Source organism: Thamnophis elegans, chromosome Z (assembly GCF_009769535.1).
Source record: "Thamnophis elegans isolate rThaEle1 chromosome Z, rThaEle1.pri, whole genome shotgun sequence".
NCBI lineage: Eukaryota > Metazoa > Chordata > Lepidosauria > Squamata > Colubridae > Thamnophis > Thamnophis elegans.
The window spans coordinates 80,514,585-80,539,534 of record NC_045558.1 but is presented as its reverse complement, the minus strand read 5'-3'; the positions used below and the strand labels follow the sequence as shown (position 1 = coordinate 80,539,534).

Here is a 24,950-nt window from a genome sequence, read left to right as displayed (position 1 = left end):
AAATTAATCAAAAGGCAGATAAATTTTGAATTAATAGAGCTGGATAGAACCTAGGACATCTTCTAGTTCAACCTGCTGCTCAAGAGGAGATCTTATACCAGCGATGGCGAACCTTTTTTGGCTCACCTGCCATAAGTGGGGGGAACGCAGGGGGTTGTGTGTGGGTATGCTGCACCCATAATGCAATGTGCTACACCTCCACCAATGCACATGCACGTACTACAGGTGCGACCCCCCCCATTTTTGCATGCTTTTTTGCCCTCCCCAGGCTCCAGAGGCTTTATAGGAGCCTGGGGAGGGTGAAAACAGCGTCCCCCGCCCCCGGACACCCTCTGGAGGCTTCAGGAACCTTCAAGAGGTTTCCCTGAAGCCTCTGGAGCAGTCAAAATCACTCTCCGAGCAAACTGGAAGTCCGTTCCCAAACGTCTGGTTTGCCCGTAGGGCCGGTTTTTTGTGCTCTGGAGGCTTCACAGAAACTCATGAAGCTTCCAGAGGGCTTGGGGGGGGCTCTTTTCGCCCTCCCCAGGCTCCTATAAAGCCTCTGGAGCCTGGGGAGGGCAAAAATGGCTTTAAAAAGGGTAAACTCAGTTGGCTAGGTGCGCATGTGCGCTGGCCACCTCTGGTATGCGTGCCATAGGTTCGCCATCACTGCCTTATACCATTTCAGACAGGTGGCTGTCCAGTCTTTTCTTAAAAACCTCCAGTGATGACCCACAACTTCTGAAGGCAGAATGCCTCACCAATTAATTGTCCTCACTGTTAGAAAGTTTCTCCTTAATTCTCCTTAAAAAACTGGGGACAAAGTTCTTACAACTCATGCTTTAAGATCCAAAATGTTTTGGGAAAAGGGTGGCAAATTAATATAATTTTTAAAAGATAAAATTTTACAACACAACGGTAATTCCAAAATAAATTGTTTTACACAATAATGTTACATAATTAAGATACATGACTGCTCTCTTTCCATCTCTGTTTGGATCTAGTAGAGTTGAGATCTGTAGAAAGAAAGGAGTAAGATATTTTAGGTAGTTGAATTGTTATCACTGTATGTCAACTGTCCCATTGGCATGTCCAGCAAAAGAAACATTTTGGGGGGGGGGGCATTTTTCATTTTACCAAGAGGATAATTTTACTGACAGATTCATATAGATACAGAAGAAGCAAAGACAGTTCTAAGGTTAGTAAAAAACCCATTATCCTTCCCCGGGCTGCCCAGTGTCCATTGTCTACCAATCCAGGTTAAGCATTTTATTTTGGGAAAATAGTCTGTATTTTCCAAAAATCTTCAGTGTCTGACCTTGGGGTTGCAAGATTTTCTCAGGCTACCAATGGCTCATGTAAATTTCTTTTCTCCCTCCCAGCTCTCCATACATTCCAATCATACCCATCCCCCCCCTTAGCTTCTTTGTCAAGAAGAGGCTTGCAAATCAATCTTGACACTATTTTTTAGAAACTGACATTAACATCACATATTGGGTTTTCTTCTTTCTTTGTCTGATTGTTTGAAAGGGAATTGCCAAAAACAAAAATTAGAAGGATTTCTAATTCTTCTAGGTATAAGAAAGAACATAAGAACAGATTTCTTATGATATGTTAATATGTTAAAACAATATAGAAAACACAGAACCTTGCTCAAAAAATAAGACTGTGAAATGTTTTCCCAAAAGGTTTTAAGTCCTTCTACTTTATTTTTAATTAAAGTACCTTTATATTTTAATCCATCAAGAAAAATGGTGTATCAGCAAATCATAAATAATTCAGGTAACTAAAGGTTATCTCAAAGAGCCCACTTAAAATAAAATTGCCTGAAATAAAGTATTTAAGCTATATTGAAAATTTAAAACATAGCTCCAAGTACATATATGGCAGGGGGGTGGGTTGATCCAGTCCACAGCCACCACTTTATGGGCTGTGGTTCTCTTTCCCCTCCTACATATACTTGAAAACTACTAGGTGAGATTGTATGATTGTCTCTACCCAAGCAAGATTGGATGGCTTGGAGTTTTCAGACCTTCTGATTTGATGCACCTTCTATACTTTATTCTGAATAAGATGGCACTCAAATACAGGGCGGGGCATAACCTTTTCCTAGGGGGTCACAGCAACACTTGTAATAACACCACAAATAATTCATACACCATTCGAAAGCCCATCAAAAACTGAGTTTATTGACACGATTTAATAGTCAGTATGACCACCATTAGCCCTTCGAACAGCATTCAAACGAGGTGGATAAGAACACAACAAATCTTCAAACAGTTCCGTTCGATTTTCCAGATTTTTCAACACAGTTTCCAAATTCATTCTCAAAGTTTCAACCGAATATCGATTTTGACCTTGCTCCTGAATCATCAGAGCTTCCACTTCATCCTTAATTATGGCCCCAATGTTCTCTGCCGGATTGAGATCTGGCGAATTTCCCGGCCAGACGTCATTGCCCCAAAATTCGACATTGTTTTCCTTTAACAATTGCTGAGTCGCATTTGCACGCATGCAAGGAGCTTTGTCATGAAGAAAGACAGCCTCACCAACCACCAAGACATTGTCTGGATCACTGAGAAATGGAATGACATTCTCCAATAAAATTTTCTCACGGAAATAACTGCCATCCCAGGATTCCCCTTTATCCTTCAAAACCCAATGCAGTTTCTTGGCTGTGAAAATGACGAAAATCCCGATGCAAGTCGGATTGCGAACGATTTGTCGATATCGTTCATGTTTGGCGATGTCGTCGACGTCTTTAGCCCAAATTCGATCGTTCTGGAAATTCGGTTTTCGAATGGCATAAACGAAGAATTCGTCAGATGGCGCCAAATGAAGAAAATCTTCCTCGGTCCATTCAGACAACCAATCGCACAACCAAAGCCGATCTTGAACGTGTGTTTGAGTTTTCAATGGTTTGCAAATGACGTGGAATGGCTTCAAACCTTCTCGTTCTCGATATCGGCCGATTGTCCTTTGATCAACTCGTTTTCCACGAATTTGAAGGATTTCTTGGGCCACTTTTCGGTTTCCTTTTCGTTGTTTGCGACTGCCAGTTGCAATGATGGCTTTGCTTTCTTGGGACAGTTGCAGAGGACGCCCTTCTCCAAATTTTGTGAAACATTCTTGGGCTGTTTTGTTCCAATTATCAGTAACCCAATCCGGATGACGTTTCAATTTGTTTGCAATCCATTTTCGATTGATAAACGTCGCTCCAGCATCGCGAGCCTCTCGAAAGGCAATGCATTTTATTCTGTCAATGATCCTTTGTTCTTCCGAATCGAATTTTCCAGCCATTCTTAAAGCAAATTTAACATTTAATAGCTCATTCAATTCAGTTTTTTATGGGCTTTAAAATGAGGTGTCGCGGAAGTTGTAAACTGCTGTCGATCTTGCTGTGACCCCCTAGGAAAAGGTTATGCCCCGCCCTGTAGACCCAGGGTAATATTTATGAGTCTTCCTGGACCCGCAACTCCAACTTGAAGAAGGCTTTATGAGTTATGTTGGTTGTCATTGTGCTTCTGGATAGAATTCAAGGTGCTGATCATCATTGCTAAAGCTTTTCATTGCTTGGGTATATCCCCAGTTGTCCTGTCCTATCCATTCTGGCAGGAGGACAGGTTCTGGGTTCTGGCAGCTAATATAGTGGTAGGGCTCAAAAGATGGACCTTTTCTACTACAGCTCTTATTCTCTTGGACATCGCCCCATTGAAAACAAAGTTGGCTGTCACCATTCTTTATATATATTACAACAACTACAACAACAATACACACTAAAAAAATAAAAAGAAAAAAGGTGAAAAAAGAAAAAGAAACAAAACAATAAGAATTCAGTAAAGGAAAACAAATATATAAGGAAGTGATTTTCCCCTCAAAAGTATTAATAATTTTAGTAACACCACTTTCTCATAAAATAAAACAAGTGTCCACTAGGACAGTGGTCCCCAACCCCCGGTCCGCGGACCGGTGCCGGGCCGTGGAGTACCTGGCACCGGGCCGTGCAGCGGCCGGGGGCCATGATCGCTGCAGCGGCCGGGGGCCATATTTGCAACTTTGTAGTCCTCATGAACGCGCCCTTTCTCTGCCCCCCCCCGCCGCCCCAGATGTGCGGGGCTGGGGGGGCGAGGGGAGGCCCGATCTCCCCCCCGCCCTCTTGCTCTGCTCGCCCCGGGAGGGAGGGGGCGGCGGCGGCGGCGGCCTCGGCCCGAACTTGGGATGCTGCTGGCGGAGGCTGCCTGGGAGACGAAACTTTGTCCGCGGACTCGCCCGGCCCGCCTGCCCCGTGGAATGACGAGGGGGGGCAGGAGGGGGCGGCGGCGCTGCATTTTCCTCCCAAGGAGAAACTAAGGTTGCGGGGGGGAGGGGCGTAGCGCGGCCGTTTCGGGGGAACTTGGGGAGCTTCGCCGTTCCGAGAGGCACTTCGCGCGCAGCCCCACCCAGGTGGGAGATGTTTTCCTCCGCCGGGGAGGGGGGGCTTTACGTAAGACTCGCGGCGCAGCTCTGCCCCCCTCCTGGAGTGTCACCTGCCTCCCGCCCCTCCCCCCCGCCGCTCTGCCGAAGCGCTTTTTGTGTCAGGCCGGCGGGGCTCTCGGGGGCCCTTCGGCCGCAGCCCGCCTTCTCCCCCTCTTCCCTTCATGGAGCGCGGCGCGGAGGCCCACCCCCTCGGAAGCAGCCGGCCTCCGCCGCGCCAGCCGCCCGCCCGCCCGAAGTAGGACACAGGGCCATCTTTTTCCCCCGCCGAACTGCAGCGAGGAAAAAGGGCTGCCCGAGCGAGCGGATTGCGGGGTCGGTTCCCCCTCCCTTCCCCCGGCGGCCGAGGAGGAGGAGGCGGGGCGGCCTCGCGGGCTGTCGGCCTTGGCGTGAAGGAAGCCCCCCGCCCCGCCCTGCGGAACGCGCGCCCAGGATGGCCGCCTTCCCACCCGCCGGTCCGGAAGGCCGAGGGAGGCTCGTCTGACTGGTCCGCGGCGATAAAAAGGTTGGGGACCACTGCACTAGGACTCCAAGATCACTCTCATAGTTATTGCTATGGAACCGAGTCTCATCTAATATGCACCTATACATTTAGTTTTTCTTTCCTAAGTGTAAACATTACTTTTTTCATCATTGAATTTCATTTTGTTAGATAGGACACAGTTTTCAAGTCTGTTGAGATCCATCTGTATCTTCTGTGTTGTTGGCAGGTAAGCTTGGTGTTATCTGCACATTTAATGAGTTTCCCTTTTATTCCCTTATCTATATTGTTTATATTGAAGAGTATTGAGCCCAAAACAGAACATTGGATACCCCATTGCTTAATTCCCTCCACGTAGATCATGGTTCAATTAAGAACTACATGTTGAGTGTGGTTTGTTAGCCAGTTACAAATCCATCCAATGGTGTTGCTGTCTATCCCACATTTTTCTAACTTACAAAGAAGTAAATTGTGGTCCACTTTATGAAGTGCCTTATTGAAATCTAGGTATAGTCTGTCCACAGCATTTTGCGGATTCACTAGTTTAGACACTTCATCAAATAATGAAATAATATTTGTTTGGCATGATCTGCTTTTGAGCACCCTGTGTTGAGTTCTGTTTATAACTTTGCTTGCTTCTAAGTGTTTGCAGATCTGTTATTTGATTATATTTTCTAGGATCTTCAAAATATTGTTGTTAGGCTGACTGGCCTGTAATTTCCTGGATTATTTTTTTCCCCTTTTTTGAAAATGAGGATCACATCACTTCTTTTCCAGACATGTAGTAATCCTCCAGTGCTCCAGGATGTCAGGCCTGCAGTGATATTATTTTTAGGATCTTTGGCCTGCCACACTCTCTATTATTTTACTATGCTGTTTCATTAATGGGGAATTGGGAGGGGGAATAGTAAGGAGTAGAATGTGTTGTTGCCAAAATAAAACATTCTTTCTAGAAGCCCAAGGTCATTCTTTGTCTCCACACCTCTGCACCTGACCGGAACTAGATGGGTGGAAATGATAGCATGGCAGTGGAAGATTGGACCATGTGATGGACTTGTGGGTATGTGGGCAAGATCATGAATTTTCAACTGGGTGGAAAACCCAGGAAGCTTTCAGATTCGCGTTTTCCACAGATGCGCCAACATGTCCCTCTTAATAAATTGGAACTTAGAGCAATACTTTGCCTTGGACTCTGATTTAATTTTGGATGATATTTGGAACACTGACACTAACCTGAATCTCCTTTAAAATTAAATCACCAGCAACCTCGGCACGAGACGCTGGCGAGGAGTGCTGTCTCCCAACACTGACCTGACCTGGTCAGTGTAAAATATCAGCAAAGATGAAAATTGAGTGTTTGAGAATGGAAGGCAGAGGACCAGTCGCTTATCTGCAAACCTTCCACTTTTACAAAGGAATCTGTGGAGGAGGAAGGCAAGATATTTATAGCATCTGGGAAGATGTGATCATAGCCAGAGGAGGTTGGAAAAGCTATTTCAACACGTGGCTTGAGGGACCAAAGCAATCATCTAGCAGCCAGCAAGATGATTGGAGCCTCCCAGACCAACATGTGCAGCCAAATGTGAGTGGATATTTCCCCTCCTTCACTAGCAAAAGCTACAATGGACTGGAGGACTGAAGTGGAGATAATTACTCCTTCCATACAGTGTTAAATGAGCTGAGCCAGCAGGAAGGGATTTGGCCAGCATCTCTCACTAGTCAACCACCGATGTTTGGGCTGCAGCCTGTGAATCAAGCACCACCAAATTGAGCTTTCTTCCCAGGTCATAGATGGGAGAGATGCCTGTGGCTGCCTGCTTGGCCACCAACATGGGAAAATCAACCCAGTCATCAGAAAGGGGCTTGGGCCATATCTTCCCTTAGCCAGCTATTGATGTTTGGGCTGCAACCTGTGAATCAAGCAGCCCCACAATGGGCTTTCTTCCCAGGTCACGGATGCTTTATTGAACCAGCGAAGTTGAAAATAGCGGCTCCAATGCTCTTCAGAGAAAAGAAAGATGGCAATGTTCATCTCTGTGTTGAACTGCAGGCCTTGAATGTGGTATGAGACACTTTCCCTTATGAAAGATATGTTGAACCACTTGGCTAAAGGCAAGATCTTCACCAAGCTGGACTTGAGAAAGGTGTATTACTGCATACAAATTAGAGAGGGAGATGAGTGGAAGACTGCTTTTAACACCCCCATTGGCCGCTTTCAATATAAAGTCATGCCTTTTGGGCTAAAAGGAGCACCCACAGTCTTCATGCAGTACATAAATGAGGTGCTACATGAGCACCTGTACTGCAGAGTACTTGTTTATCTCTATGACATCTTGATCTTCTTTGAGACCCTGGAAGAACACGTGAAGCTGGTAAGGCAAATCCTGAAAAAACTTCTGGCCGCCAAACTATACACAAAGTTGTTGAAGTGTGAGTTCCACAAGACCTCACTAGATTATTTGGGTTATTGCATCTCCAATGAGGGGATAGAAATGGATCCAGGAAAAGTGAAAGCTGTGTTAGACTTGCAACCTTCAAGTAATTGCAGATAACTACAAAGCTTCCTTGGATTCACCAATTTCTATAGACAATTCATTCCAACTTTTGCGGAAATTGCCCTCCCATTGACTGAGCTATTAAAAATGGGACCTTCCCCAACAAAGCCAAAAACAATCCAACCCCTAAAGTGGTCAATGGACTGTCAAAAAGCCTTTGAGAAATTAAAACAGCTATTTGCCCAAGAGCCCATACTGCAACATTCCAATCCAGAGCGAATATTCATAATCCAGATGGATGCTAGTGATGTAGCGATAGCTGCAGTACTACTGCAAAAGAATAAAGAAAGCCACCTCTTGCTGTGTGCTTACATCTCCAAAAAACTCATCACTGCTGAAAGGAGTGGGCCATTTGGGAGAAAGAGGCGTTCGTGATCAGATGGAGCATGCTCATGTGGAGACATCTCCTGGAAGGGGGGGGGATATACCATTCGAGGTCTAGACTGATCATAAAAACCTCGAAGCTCTCAAAGCCCATTGAAAATTATCCCCCAAACAAGTCCGCTGGGCACAATACTTCCAAAGGTTCAAATTCGAAATTAAACACATCCCCGCAGGAAATAACTTGTTGGCGGATGCTTTGTCGAGGAAACCGCAGTACGACAGTAAGAAGGAAGAAGTTGTTCACCCCATCATTTCTTCCTCCCTCCAAAAGGCAGCTCAGATCACCACCTGAAGCCACGCCAAGCTGACAACAAAGCTGAAATCAGCACTCTCAGCAGACCCGTAGCTCATAACAAGGACATTTTAATGATGAACTGTGGCTTAGCCTGGAAGGGGTCCAAACTGTATGTACCAGTGGGATTGAGGCTGGAAGTTCTACAGCAAAGCCATGATGTGAAACTAGGAGGTCACTTTGGAATCCTAAAAATGCTCCACCTCACCAGGCATCAATTTTGGTAGCCAAAGATGAAATCGGAAGTGAAAGATTATGTAAAAAGCTGTGCTACTTGCACAACGATGAAGACATGGCCGAGGAAACCCCCTGGACTACTACAATGAATGGCCAGCCCTAGCTGACCATGGGAGGGAATCGCAATGAACTTCATCATCGGGGTCCCAGATAGTAGAGGGAACAGAGTAATCTGGACAGTTATTGATTTGTTTTCCAAGCAGGCGCATTTCATCGCTTGCTCAGGGTTGCCGTCCACAAAGAAATTAGCGAAAATGTTTGTGAAACACATTTATCACCTGCACAGGGTGCCCAAGAGGATGATTTCAGACTGTGGAGTTCAGTTCACTGCCAAGTTTTGGAGAGGTCCATTGGGTCCACACAAGGACTCAGCTCAGTGTTTCATCCAAGCATGAACAGCACAGCGGAAAGGGCCAATGCAATGGAGGAACAATACATCTGGTGTTATGTGGACTATCAGCAAGACAACTGGTCGGACTTGCTACCCTTTGCCGAAGTGGCGTACAACAATGTGGTCCACAATAGCAATGGATTACCTCCTTTCCAGATTACCAGTGGTATGGAATATGTTCCCATGCCTGAGCTGTCTAGAGAATCTCCCTCCTCCATGTCTCTGAATGAATAGATGGACAGTCTAAAGAAAGGATGGGAAAATACAAAAAAAAAACCTCTAGCAGATGCGGCAGAAGCCTACAAGAAGGAAGCTGATAAACATTGCTCGCTCCAGTCTCCCTTTTGTGCGGGGGACAAAGTTTTTGTATCTACCAAATACATAAAATTAAGAATGCCTAGCAAGAAATTGGGCCCAAAATTTCTAGATCCATTCCCAATAGTGAAAATAATTAACCCAGTTACAGTTCAACTCAGTCTACCCAGAATTCTAGGAAAGATTTACCCAGTATTTCATTGTAGCTTGTTGAAACCAGTAATTGGATCCAGCATAAGACCGTCCACCCAAGCTCCTCCTCCTCCTGTAGTAATAGAAGGGGAGACACATTATGAGGTGAAAAAAATCTTAGACTCCAGGCTATAAAGAGGTCGCTTACAGTATGTAGTGCATTGGAAGGGGTACTTTTTGTCCGAAGCTACCTGGGTGAAAAGCTGTGACCTAAAAGCAGATATGTTAGTAAAACAATTCCATGATAAGTTTCCTGACAAGCCAAAGGGTCTCCCTCTGGGGGGGGGGGGGGGGGGGTGGTTAATTCGGTTACATTAACCCCTATGTTATTCTCTTTCAGGAAATGTTTTTCTTCTGAGGAGAGGCTGCCTATCAGGCCTGCAGTCATATTCCTTTTAGGATCTTTGGCTGTCACACTCTCTTTGCTGTTTCATTAATGGGGAATTGGGAGGGGGAATAGTAAGGAGTAGAATGTGTTGTTGTCAAAATAAAACATTCCTTTCTAGAAGCCCAAGGTCATTCTTTGTCTCTGCACCTCTGCACCTGACCGGAATTAGATGGGTGGAAATGATAGTGTGGCAGTGGAAGATTAGACCATGTGATGGACTTGTGAGTGTGGGGCAAGATCATGAATTTTCAACTGGGTGGAAAACCCAGGAAGCTTTCAGATTCGCGTTTTCCACAGATATGCCAACATGTCTCTCTTAATAAATTGGAACTTAGAGCAATACTTTGCCTTGGACTCTGATTTAATTTTGGATGATATTTGGAACACTGACACAGGAACTTTGAATGATATGGTTCAACGATTCTGAGATCTGCCAGTTCCTTCAGAATTCTGGGATGCAATCCTGATGGCTTGAACTCATCTAGAAGGGACAGGTGTTTTTTTTATCATTTTCTTGCTTATTTTAATCTCTATTCCTATTCTTTCCTTTACAGTTCTGTTTTTAGTAGGTTGTGCTATTTTTTTCTCTTTGCGTGAAGACAGATGCAAAAGGCTCTCACATCTGTCCAATTTTTTTAAAAGTCATATTCATTCTTGTGCCAGCACACCATATATTTTTCAAGGTAGAACTCAATTTAGTAAACAGTATTGCCTAACTAGATGAAAAACAGAAACCTCTGCTTGATTTAAAATATATAATTTACATTTCCCTTCCTTCCCTGCCCTTCAGCATATTTAGCTTTCCAGCTAAATATAGTTTAACTTTTCAGATAAATATAGCAGAGTTATCTTTAAGATTTCAGCAAGTCTGTCGTTGCACTTTACTCTTTCCAGTTACTTTTTAATTTATTAGAGTTAGAAATGAGGAAAATGGTCTAGCTTAAATATTTATGAATACAATACAAAGTTTTTTAATCTCCTCAAGATGATTTTGCGTATCAGAAACAAGATTTCAGACCATGATGACCACATATAACATCCACGTTAACATCATCATTTAACTGGGAAAAAAAGAATTCAATTTTGTTTAAAAATCTGTAGGCAAAAATGTAATTATTTCCTAAATATATTTAAACTCTTAATATTATGAATAGTTAATACCAAAATACCCTTCATACATAACCTACAAATATATATTTGACATCAATATATAGTAATGTTTTAATGAAGTTAATATTTTATTAGCTTTTAAATTCTTATCTTTTACAATGAAAGCTAATATTTGTAGCCAGATTCTTATTTTTTACAATGGTACTGTTAAGATTAGGATTTGATGGAATTTTACAGTAGTCAACCAGATGCCTCTTGAAAATTTCAAATCTGAGCAAACCAATCAGAAACATTAGTTTTGGCAGTGAAAATTGGAGCATTCCCCTTTGAAGACATGCATGTGGCCAGCTGATTATAGGGCTTGGAGGCTATTATTGAGCAACAAATAAGAGAGTACAATGCCCAATGTCTTCCACAGAGGGCTCAATATGATAGCAGCTGAAATAGGTAGTAACTCTTATCAGTTATAGGTAGACAACTAGGGTATTATCAACAGTGCTAGATGTGTATGGGGGATGCTACAGGGGAAATTATACTCCATTAGAACCCATTTGTCAGCCATAGGTTGTTAAACCTGCCTAGAATATGTCAGCTCATATCTTCTGAAATAGAAATGTTCTCCCTCCCTCATTTGTGGATCTATGGAATTTATCTTTGTTGAAATAATATGTATGTTTGTTTTGGAAGAAATCCACAAAGGAAAAAGGGAAACAAATCACATGCATTTCCAGAAAGCTTAGATTCACAAATAAATGAGTTGTCTATGGGTCAAATGTATGGCATGCATATGATATGGTTTAATTTTCCACTCCTTTATTCACTGTATCTACTCCAGTGTGCTCTGAAATGAAATGCATCTACTCCAACGCGCTCTTTTTCAGAGGAACAAAAAATATGGCAGAATTTGAAGATGGGATTTTTTTACACTGGATACTTATGTAATAAGTCTGTTTTCAAACTGAACAAGACACTTGTTTCAATGGTATGTGATTTGTTCTGATAGCTCATTATCAAAATTTCCATTTTAAAATTTATATTATGTGCCTCCACTGCCTTCCACAGCTGACTAGAATATTGTATCTGCGTAAGTACAGTGATCTGAACACATTTGGGTCTAACCTGGCATTCTAGTACAAGCAATGGTAAGTCAGATCTTTGAAGGAATAGCATTCTTCAAATTGACTTGATTCCTAGTGACTTCTCAAACACACCCATGTAACTTTCTTGACCACAATGTAAAGGTAAAGGACTTTACCACTTCCTTATTCAAGGATGTGGGCTCCCCGTCCCCCGGACTGTATCTGAGCTCACAAGTGAGCTACTTGTGAGCTCAGATACAGTTGACAATTTGCTGGCATAAACTGAGACCAGATGCTTCTATGTTGTTCATGTTAAAGAAATTTTATTGATTTAATTATTTGACCCTATCAAATACATTGGTACAAAGAAAACAGTAGGACATGTCCACAATAAGTCATCACACTTATAGTTAACCCCAATCTGATCTAAATATTTTGTCCCCTTTGCCTTTGAATAAAGAGTGTGATGTTACTAGTGATATGCAGATTCGTTCCATTCAAAAAGTAAGAGATTTTCTCCAGGATACCTGAATATATTTTAGGTTTTAATAAGAATCAAAGTAAACATCTCTTTTTGCAGAATCCAAAAAGGTGTCCAGTGTCTTCAATGGCTAGTGCTCCACAGACTATTTCTTCAATTGGACCGCCATGAAAGCTCCTATATTTTATATGGAATCTAGTTGTTCAAACTGAGCTCCAGAAATGTTGAGACATATATAAGTTGTTAAATATTTTTCTAACTGGGTGATTTGTATTACACTAACCACTTCAAAGACTTAACATGTTTATGTGTTGCAGTATCATTTTGTGCAGCTATGTCAATAACTTTTTGTTTGAAAGCTGCCTTGGCCTATAGATATGATTGGACTGAAAATCAGATGCAGAATCCATTAATGACACTTGCAGAAAGACAATGACAGTTGCTCTTATCTATCACCAGCATCCAATAATCAACGATACCTTAGGTAATAGTAACTAACATGTCTTTCCTGCATTTCCTGATATTTATAAATAGTTTTTCTCCTTTTACAGCCCTGTTTCCCTGAAAATAAGCCCTACTCCCAAAATAAGCCCTACACAGGGGAATAGAGCTGCCCCATACACACCAGCTTACCTCACATCCCTGCAGCCAGACCATCCACACCCTGATACTTACCTTGTGGGGGCAACGCCAGCAACCATGTGCAGCAAAAGCCCACATGGCCATCAGTCCACTTCTTGCTTGCAGCCACAACAGAACAGGAGGCCGAGCAGAGTGCTGGTGCCACAGCTGAGAGGTAAGGCATGTATTGGGGCATGGATGACCTGCCTATGGGGGCTCTGAGGTAAACCGGTGCAGGGCATGTGGGGCAACTCCACCACCCCCTGCCTTATGGTAGCACACTGGCACACCGTGCAGCCTCCTGCCCAGCCGCAAGCAGAAGTATGCCTCCTGTTCATGAGGGGGGAAAAAGACCCCATCTAAAATAAACTGTAGCACTTATTTTGAGGCCCAAAAGGGAATAAGATCCAGTCTTGTTTTCTTTTGGGCCTCAAAATAAGCCCGTCTTCCCCGGTCTTATTTTTGGGGAAACATACATACTACCAATTGAGACTAGTTCTGATGAAAGAGATGATGACTTAATAAGTATCTGACATTATATATCTATATTTTAATATATTATTGTGCACTTAGATTTGTTTGTTGCAAAACAATTCCAATGTATGTTTTTTGCATATGACTGAATAGTATTTCCCACAGCCTGACACCTACCTTGCGGGGGCAGTTTTGTTTAATCTTTTTAAATAGATTTTAATCCACAGTATAGCATATCTAATAGGCATGTATAATTTGTTGCAAAAGTAGTTCACCAATAAGAATGCCAAAGTGTTTCCACTAATCTACTCAAAAGTTTCATTGAAATGAATGGAATTTAATCTGAAGTAGAATTGCTGCACTATAGCAATAAATACCTTCTATGGACTATGTCATTGTAAAATAGATATGTCCCTTAGTGTTAATCTGGACCACAAATGTTCTTTCTCTAATCTCATGATTTTTAATAAAGGCTGTCTTCCAAAAGCTAGGGGATTAAGGAAGCTAGCTCAGGTTTTTTTCTGGCTTTCAAGACATATAGTATGTAACTTTCTAGTTAGGCAGAAAACAAAGTAAATTGGCAAAAATAGGAAAAAATCTTCTTCAATTTAGCCTTAATTAATTTCTCTTGAGATACTTTTTCATCTTCTCATTCTATTCTACAATTCTGGGTTTTCCAAAGAAAATATACTTATATATAAGTAACTATCCAGACATAAGCCTACTTAATAATATCCAAGCTCAGACATGGTCACCGGAAACCACCACTTATTAAAACATTCGCAAACCTGAAAATTGTTATATTAGCATCTTCACATAATAAATTAATTGGTGAATAATTTATCATGAGAAGAATGCGACATTTAGGCAGTAGGAAATTATATTCCGTATGAATTAGATTTTGGATGGCTGTATGCAGAATTTTCCAAGAAGCTCCACCTCCCCCCAAAACTGCCAAATTCAAATTTCTTACCAAACAAGAAATTATTTTGCAGTGATACACTTTATGACATACATATTATCAGACAAATGGTACATTTATGTACATGCAATATATCTCATGCAAGTCCATTGCTCTCCTTGCCTTCTACTCTTGTTACTCATAATGCTAAATCATATTGCTTGATAGCTTTAGTCCAGCTTCTTATTCATAAAATACTCTGCAGATTATCAAAATAGCAATTAATAAACTGATCTTTATAAGGTTAATTGTCTCTCCACTTCTATACCATATTTTGTAATATCCGTGTAGCGTTGCAAAACAGTCTTTATTTTCTGTCTTCACTGAGCAGCAATGTGTTCAAGAAACAGAATTATTTGTTCTCACATTGAGGCTACACTGTCACTATTCTAAATATGAGTGTTAAGTACAAGTTCAGTTCAGTACTTTCTTATGGTCCCTGACCAGAATCCAACAAATTAACAGCAGAATAAAACACCATCATTTATGGAATAGGCTACTGAGGCAATGAAAATATTTACAAACACTATAGCAAATTCTGGCTACATTAATAGAAACTGAGACATACCAGGCATATCTGGTAATAATAGATATACAGTTTAACTTGTTAAATAAGGAGTGAACAAGGTAGATTCTTGCAATCTTAATAAAATGCAATATAACAGGCCATGGATTTAATAAAGCCTTTTCTACAAAGATGCAACCTCAGCTCATAAAGGATATTTTTGTATCTGCCCTTAAGAACTGCAATAGAGAGAACATTAAAGTGCACAAATTTAGCACTCTCCAGAGTTTAGAGTTAAATAACATAAAAATTTCCCTGAATCCATGAAAGAACATCCCTACCTAAGTACATCAATCTAGTTGGGCTTCCAGATCTTAGTCCTCTTACTTAAGTGCAATCACAGCCCATCATTATGAAATCATGAAAATCATAGCATCATAGGTTTTACAGATTTGGTGTTTCCATATTGTCTCATAATTATTTGTGATGAGGAGAGAGCCCAAACCTTCTGAAAACAACAGCAACTTCACATGTTATGCAATAACACAATTCCATTGTTCCATCTGTTTGCCTCGGTTTTACTACATCAAGTTTCAATTTGTCTGAATGGCTGCAACTGTCATAGGGCTCTGGCTTGGCTGTGGAATCACTAGAAAAGCTGAAACTTCCACCAGTTTTTTTGAAAATACTTCACACTGAATTCTGTCTAGGACTAACCTGCCAATCCAGCTGAAACATAAATGATAAGTGGAGCATGATACGGAATTATAAAAACTGTAATTCAAAATATTTGGAAAGTAGACATTTGTCTGTCTTCAAGGTAGAAGAGTTGTTATCATGCTATATGCAACCCTCAGATCAACAATTCAAGAAAGTCTGTGCCACATTACTTTTGTTTTTTTGTCCTCATAATGAAGTGGTCACTATATGATCTTCCTACTTTTATCTTTTATTGATCCTTTCTCCTCCCCAAATCTTTTGCATAAATATATATTATTTAATTGAAATGTTATAAAACTATTTTCTATTTTTGCTATAACAAATCTACATAACTATCTATCTGGAAATAATTTACACAGCTAACGCGCAGCATTGTGAGGATATTACCTCTCTCTACTATTAACAACAGGGAATGTGTTGCAAACTTCTGAAACACTTAGCCATCTGAATCAGCTTGCAGAATTCATGAAGTAAGCTTCACAGGTATCCTCATTATTTACAGCTATCAGCTTTTTTCTTAAGAGTATCTTTACCTACCTTCTAATGATCAGAGATTCTTCTTTATGATTATATGCTTTTGGATGACAACGTTTAGACAAATAGCTTTTACTTTACATCTATATTTACCAGTAAACAAGTATTGCAGATCACCATATTCTAAGATTTTAATTTATTTTTGAAAATTGAGCTGTTTTGTAACCTTTTACAATTCATAAATTGTAAAATAGAAATCCATAATTTAAAAAATTAATTTTATATGACTAATAAGTAGAATTAACACTTTGCTTCTGATAAAGCAAATGTATGTCACAGCTTCAGCAAGAATCATTTATTCATTTGGGAAGTTTATTTTTTTAACATCAAATAAATGTTCTATGTACTATGAGCATATAGTATTTTTCTATAAGATCTTAAAAGTGTCAAGAGGGAATAACTAAGATTAGAAAAATAAAAATTTAAAATTAGATGCGCTGTACATTATTGTTATTATTGCTACAATTACATGATATTTACATCTAACCTTTCCTCTGGGAGTTCAAAGTGACATGCATACTATTAATAACTTGACAGAAATCTTTTAAATCATTCAGTGCAATCCTATCTTCCTGAACACTCTTCAACTTCAGCTAATAGTTCTGGCACTTCTTTATACAAATTTTATTACTTTATCCAAATATAAAATACAAAGGAAAATAATAGTAGTGGAAAATTAGAAGAAGGAAAAAAGATCAGAATCAAAATACAGTAGGAGATGGGAGATCCTATACCATTCTAGACAACTGACTCTCCAGTCTCTTCTTAAAAACCTCCAATGATGAAGCAACAAAAACCTCTGAGGGCAAGCTGTTCCACTGGTTAATTGTTCTCACTGATAGGAAGTTTTTCCTTAATTTCAGGTTGCTTCTCTCCTTGATTAGTTTCCATCTATTGTTCTTATCCTGCCCTCACATGCTTCGGAAAATATACCCGCACCTCTTTGTGGCAGTCTCTATCATGTCACCCCTATTCCTTCTTTTCTCTAGGCTAGCCAAACCCAAATCCTTCAATCGTTCTTGATATGTCTCCAGGTCTTTAATCGTCTTAGTTGTTCTCCTTTGCACTTTTCCCAAAGTCTCAACATCTTTTTTCTAATGTGGTGACCAAAACTGGATGCAGTATTCCAGATGTGGTCTTAACTAAGGTTTTATAAAGTAGTACTAATACTTCATGTGATTTTAATTCTATGCCTCTGTATATATAACCAACGATTGTATTAACTTTTTTGGTTTTGCTGCACACTGCTAACTCATATTTAAATCAAAGTTTCATTTTTTCTATCACAAGCACAAAAGGATATTTCCAAATAGAAACAATATTAGATATATTCTCTTCTTTGGATAAGGCAATCAGTTTAACCATCTCTACTTTTTTTCTTGCTGTGGGAAATTATATATACCTTTACATATACATATACATATACATATATATGTCTGTGTACACTTATTAATTTTTGGAGACTATAATCATTTATACGAACAAAATTCACTCCATTCTTTCAGATTCCTTAACTTTAACAGGAAAAGCATTTTTAACATCCATTTTAACACTTTCTTTAAAAACACTTCTAAAATCAATAATTTTAGTACATCTCTTTTTAGACTTCCTCTAAACATACATACTTTAAAATTCATTTTCAGTAATATTTTACCAACATTAAAAAATTACTAAAGCATTATACATAAGGCATTTTCAAACCCACTTTAGAAACATAAAACTACCATATATTCCGCCATATAAGGTGACTGGGCGTATAAAACGACCCCCTATTTTCAGGTGCCCCCAAGCCGGCTGAAGGCCTCCGTGCTACCAGGCTTTCGTAGTTTGAGCTCAGTGCCTTCCTCCTCCAGACTTCCAGCCAGATCTAAGCCATCCCAGCGCTCATCCATCCATGTGCCCAGGCGAGGAACACAGAGGTTAAGATTGAAATGCTGGTGTCTGCACTGGTGGTGGCGCGGCTTTTTACTTGGCGGTGTTTGTTTTGGTTTTTGGTATACCTGGTGTATAAGACAACCCCCGATTTTTGAAATAATTTTTTGGGGTTAAAAAGTCATTTTAGCCGGAAAATATTAACACTTTGTTTTGATTACATAGATCAGAACAATAAAAATCCAACTGACTGCAATTAGCTCATTAAATTTAAGTCATCTCCTCCAATTTATCCTCATAGAATAAAATCATTTTCTTCTCTGGAATATCTGTCAGATAAATATAGAGTTCTCTTTTTCTCACAGAATTCTCCACCTTGTTAACATCCATGAAAAAGAAGTCCCAAATTTGTCCTAAACAGAGTTACAATTTTACTTGGAACTCTTCTTTCAGTTGAACTGGTATCCGATTTTTCCAAAGTTGCTGTTAATTCCTTTGCATTGTCAGATACTTGTGAAATTGCCTCAATGGTCATAACGTTCTACATGTAATTGCATCTTTGAATTACTTTTCTTCCAACTAAGAGAATTTCATAACATCTTTAGAACACAATCAATTTATGAAGTAAACAGTTTTATTTAGATATTTCTCAAGCAGTTTGTTTTGCAAAACAGTGCAATCCTCAATCTTCATCTTCTTAGCTCCTTCTTGTGGCCAAAGACTAGAATTTTTTTTATAAATCAATGAATGCTTTCTGGCTAATGAAAATTCATAAAAATCAGAAAGTTTCAGCCATTCACAACAAAACAATCCAAAGCTGTAGATTGCTTAAAAGTAATAAAACAGAGCCATAACTTTCTGTCCTTATATTTCACCTTCAAAGATATTCCATGCTTTCTTATTTTAATGCCGCCTTGACATTTAGCAATAAAGAAATCTCAAAAATGGTGCAGATCTTCAAAAAGAAGTAACAATTTTGCCTTAAAAAATATCTTTTGGGTAAAAGACACAATAGTTCTATAAAATGATTAAAAAAATGAAAGGCACAACTTATTTTGTTTGAAAAATAAATTCCAAAATAACTGTTTCTTCATATTTATGACTTTTATTGCTTTATCCCAGTATAAAATATAAAGGAAAATAGAAATAGGAAATTAGGGGGAGGAAAAAGAGAGGGAGAAATAAAATATGGGATACAAGGAAAAAAAGAAAAAAAGCATTTATTCACAACTTTTTTTAGAGTAGAAAATAACAACATTACAGCTTCACCTTTTTACACATTAATATATACTAGTCATTTCTATAACAACATGTATTAATTAGCAAAACCAAGTCAAAGTTTCATTTTTTTTATCAGCACAAAATCCAGAAGTGATATCCAAATGAAAAACATAATTAAATATAGTCTTCTTTTTGAATAAAACATTCGTTAACCATTTCTGCTTTATCTTCTTGGTGGAGAAAATCTGTATTTCTAATAGAATAGAATAGAAACTTTAAAGTTTCTAAAGTATGCTAAGCAGCATACTTTAAAATGAAATTTCATTGCATTTAGCTCTCAAAAGATAACTATTATGAATAGTCGTACATACATACACATATATGACACATAGAAACATCACAGTCTAATTCGGATGTATACAATGTACATGGTGAAAATAAAGAATCCTGTGAGTTTACAAAACAGATGGCATAAGGAACAAAATTGCTACAGAATCTAGTAGGCCTGCTATAGATACTTCAAAACCTCCTCCCAGACAGGAGCAACAGAGACAGACTGAAGTGGGTGGGTGAGGTCTCTAACAAATTTAATAATTTTTGTAAACTATTGTCATTTATGTTAACAAAATTTACTGTATTCTTTCAGATTCTTTAACCTTAATGGAAAAATATTTTTTCATCCATTTTAAAACACCAAACTTTTCTTTAAAAACATTTCTAAAATCAAAAAGTTCTAATACATCTTTTTAAAACTTCCTCTTAACATACATACTTTAAAATTGACTTTCAGTCAGACCAATAAAATTCCAACTAACACCAATTAACTCATTCATTTAAATCACTCCCTCCAAGTTATTCTCATAATTTTTTTTCTTATTGTATGCATCCTTTTTGAAATTCTAAACTTTTATTTAAGCTAATACATCTTTTCTTTAACTTTCTCTTAACATAGATATTTTCAAATATACGTTCAGAAATATTTTACAAGTTTTAAGAATTACTTAAGCATTATATATACAGGAAAAAACGCATTTTCAAACCCACTTTACATTAACACTTTCTTTCAATTCCAAATATCCGATCAATAAAAATCCACCCCAATGTCAAAGGGCTCAGTGGTTAAGATGCTGAGCTTGTCGATCAGAAAAGTCAGTAGTTTGGAAATTCAAATCCCTAGAGCCATGTAACTGAGTGGACTCCCGTTACTTGTCCCAGATTCTGCCAACCTAGCAGTTCAAAAGCATATAAAAATGCAAATAGAAAATAGGGACCACCTTTGGTGGGAAGGTAACAGTGTTCCATGCCCCTTCGGCATTTAGTCATGCCAGCCACATGACCACCGAGACATCTTGCTGGCTCTTCGGCTTTGAAACGGATTCATAAAAATCCGAAAGTTTCAGCCACCCACAACGAAACATTCCAAAACAGGCAGCATGTTTGCTTTTGTGGAAGCTGACTAAAGAAGTCCTTCTGAAATCCTTGTCCTACAGCAGGAAGGAGGGGAACTACAAGCCTGCATTTATGAAAAGAACTTTGGATCTGAGTTTCTTTTCTCTAGCCCAGCCCTGCAATTTCCTTCTGCCCATGCAGGGAAATTGCTTGCATCCCTTCAGCAGGCAGTTCTTTCCCTTCATCTACTTAATGACTATGCCTTGGAAAACCAGGATATGATTGTAAAGTTATGCCATGTAGGTCAGTCCATAAATTAAGAGTCACCTGTACCTGTTTGATGGTCTTTTCCGTAGTGCTGGTTGAATATTAAACAGCCAGATGTTTTTTCTGCAGTCTAAGCAATATGGCCAAGGAAGGAAGTGTCCAACACCTGCACAGGACAAAATATGGTCATTAGGGCTGTAAGCGGCCAACACCTGGAGAATTTGGGGAAATCCCAACCATTAACTACATCATTAGCCACGTTAGTGATTGTGACCATAGATAAAATTGTGTCAGGAGAACAGTACCATTTTAAATTTGGAGCAATGAAATACAATTCTGAGATGCCTCTGCATTGGGTTTCCCCCCCCCCCCCCAAATCTAAGGTTTTTACAAATTTTAAAAGAAAGGACCCAGGGACTACTAAATTTTACAAAAGTAGAAATATTGCTGTAAAACAAGTCCCTGTCTTTGAAATATTGGGAGCAGTTGAGAAGTTACTATTTTTATATACCCTTTTACAATGACAGTGAGCTGAAAGACTTTTTCCTTTTATTTATTTTTATTTTCTTTATTCTATTTGCTTTTTCCCTGTCGGAATTTTAAACTATATTTTAAAGGTAAACTTATTAGCCACCAGAGGGAGCAAAAGACTAACATTTATGCATTATTTCACAACCCTAGTAATGGAACTAGTATGTTAAAAATCAAAGGATACAGTATTGAAAAGATTATTTAAAAAATAAAACCCAACATCAAAATCAAATAAGGGATCCCATTGAAACTACTCAGAGCATTTCAAGAAGAATAATATACTCATGGAAAAAACACACAGTCAGAAAAAAGATTAACATTGTTGTGATTTGCAAAATATATGCCAGGTACTGCATGTATTCCTGCCCACAGAAGACCCAAATTATATCCATCAAACTAAATGAATTACTCAAAGAGAAAGTAAAGGATCTAGAGACAAGTCTAGCCACTCTGAGTCTCACAGAACAAAATGAAATACTCCAACTAAAAGACTGCAACAAACTGAACACAATAAGGAACAATACCAGAAAATAAATGGCTGTTAGAGATAGACCAATGGTCCAGGCCAGTCCAATCCAGTCCTGCTCTGCTGTAGCTGAGCTATCAATTTCATATCTTCCTCCTGAAAGAAAGCGTGCTGACACCTGGAGAAGGGACAGCATTAAGTATACCAGTGATAGGAAGAAAAGTAGACCAGACTTCCCCTAGAAAAAAAAGGGTGTGTTGGTAAAAGGATACTTATTACTTAGAGAACTGGAACCATCAGATTGTAAACTGGACAATCTGTCAAGAGAGCTATGCTCCTACCCAGGCACAAACATCAAAGATATGACTTATTTTGATTACCAGACTTACTAAAATTATTAAATTGACAGATTGTTATCATTTTCCCCTGTGTTATATGAGGAGGGATAATATGACAAAAAGCCTAAAAGCAATATCAGGAGGCTATGAGCATCTTGGCATGCAAGCTAAAGAGATAGGAGCCAAGAATTGGATATTGTTCTTCTGTTGGAATCAACATCCAATGAGGAAACAGGGATTTTAGAAGTAAATCACTGACTTAAGGGATATTGAACTCAAGAGTCCTTTGAATTCCTAGATCTATATGAAGAGTTTCTGGCAAGGGATGGGCAACATATCATAAGAACTGTCAAGAACATGGTTGGAAAATAACTAGCTAGTCTTATCCAAAGGACTTTAAACTAAAACTGGAAGAGGAGGGAGACTAGTCTTTAGGAGTTAATCCCAAGCATGAACCTCAAGACAAGCAATGAAACAATACATAAGGATTAGTGTGAAGGAAAGGGAACTGAGATATAAAACAGGAAACATAAAAGACAAATGCAACATCAGTCAAAAGACTCAGGTGGTATACAGTAATGTTCAAAGTATGAGACTCAAGAGCCATTTGTCTGGAATGGTATAGGGCCATGATGGCAAACCTATGGCACACAAGCCATCGCCAATTGCTCTTCCAGGTTCTATTGCACACATGAGCTCCAAATGGCTGGTGTTCTCACAAAGACAAACTGACTGGTGCGCATGCATGGGCCAGAATCCAGAAGAGAGCAGCTGTCTGGTGCGCATGCATGCTGGATCAGCTGTCCAGTGCACAGGCATGCAACGGAAGCCAGAAGAGCAGCTTGTCACTGTGCACATGCACACCAGCCAGCTGCTCTTTTCCGGGATCTAGTGCTCTGGCGCTCCAGTAATCATGCATGCATGGCCACTCAGTGCTGAAAAGGTTAACCATTACCGGCATAGGGTCTCTTTCTCAATCAAGAGGTTGAACTAAAAGACCTTCAAGGTCCCTTCCAACCCTTTTATTCTATGTTCTATGATTAATATTGTGGAGTGGTGTACTTTATTTCATAGTAATTCTGGCTGAAGAAACAAATGAACAATAATTAACAAGCAGTCAGGATTAAGTACATAATGAAGGACTAAATATCCTGTTTCCCTTGCTAAATAGTTGCAGCACATTGTTCATGTCTTAAATTGCACATGACTGATAATCAGGCAATAAATAGAGAAGTATTTGATTGTATTGGACACAGTTGAACATTATCTAAAAACACTGAAATTCAACTTTGTGTCTTATATTTTTCTCTCCCAGTAGAGGTTTTTTTTTTGTTGCAATGTTGCATTCATTTATAAAATTTATCCCCAGAAAATCTCATCTGATATTCACATCAGCATCATTTCGGCAACAGCTAAAGATTTCCGCAGTAGTAAAATCTAAAAAATTTCCCTACCGGTTCTGTGGGCATGGCTTGGTGGGTGTGGCTTGGTGGGCATGTGACCAGGTAGGCATGGCCAAGTCGACATCCCTTCTTTTCCCTTTCACCTACAAAAAGAAAATTTAATACTTAAATAAGAATAATGAAGAATATTTATGTAAACATACCTACATAGGAGCAATAAAAGTGTTCTCTTCGATGCACCAATGATAATAATGACCTACAAAAAGAAGATATACCACAATATACAAATTTATACTTAAATAATAATAAAAGAAGTATACAAAACAATAATAGAGGTACACAAATACTTATATAAAAGTGTTAGTCATCTTTCACTTTAAGATGTTTCCATATCGATTTCTCATTGGCACTTTCCTCACTTCCATTTTTCTTGATCTTGATTCTGGGATCATAGGCTGAGCGATGGGTTTCTAGGAAGCACACAGCCACCTGTCTCTGGTTTGTCAAAGACTTCTTGGATGTTTCAGCAGGCACATGAAAAAATATTTTGGAAAAATATAATTGGTTTACACTTTGTTAGCTGAGGATCAGTGATGGGAGCAATACAAAAGCAAACAAAAAACAAAAACAAAGAAACTGGTTTTAACCCCAAAACAATACAAAAGCAACACAATGCAGAAGCAGCTACACCTCACACAAAAGAGCCCCTGCCACAAGCAGGAAACTCATAGAGCCACAAAGAGCTCAGAAAGCAACTTTATACAAACTTTATACAAAAACAACACAACTGACTCACAACACTGTAAAACACACTCACAATACAACATTGTGCAACTCACACACAATGCCAAAACAGCTGTACTCACAGAAACTGGCCCCTGCAACAGACTTAAGAGACATAACAGAGTTGGAAGGGACCTTGGAGGTCATCTAGTCCAACTCTCTGCCCAAGCAGAATTGCAAAAGCACACAAAATGGTCCCTGTCACAAGCAGCAAATTCACAGAGCCACAAAGAGCTCAAAAAGCAACTTTAACACCTAACAAAAACACAATGCCATTGTGCAACTCTCACACAATGTAAAAGCACACAAAATGTCCCCTGTAACAACAAGCAGGAAACTCAGTCACAGAAAACTCACAAAACCAAGTATCAAAAGCACAAAATGTCACATTCAGCTTGGTGTGATTTTGTGTGTTTGTGTAATGAGCATGAAACACTACAGAAACACACAAAATCTCAGAAAGCTTCACAAATTTAAAAATATAAAAGTTGCTAAAACTGTATATATT

The 24,950-nt window shown here is 39.2% G+C and overlaps 1 long non-coding RNA gene across 3 annotated transcripts; it reads right to left on the bottom strand.

Annotated features, from left to right (window-relative positions):
* Positions 1-710: 710 nt before the first annotated feature.
* Positions 711-24,914, bottom strand: LOC116522743. Of its 3 annotated transcripts, none has more exons than XR_004256996.1 (5): positions 23,711-23,751; positions 21,977-22,156; positions 20,988-21,087; positions 9,297-9,372; positions 711-995 (listed from the first exon to the last, which is right to left on the bottom strand). It is a non-coding gene; the product is annotated as an uncharacterized LOC116522743 (long non-coding RNA). The 3 variants fall into 3 exon arrangements; XR_004256997.1 differs by having other exon boundaries at positions 21,977-22,096; XR_004256995.1 differs by having other exon boundaries at positions 21,977-24,914.
* Positions 24,915-24,950: the final 36 nt, after the last annotated feature.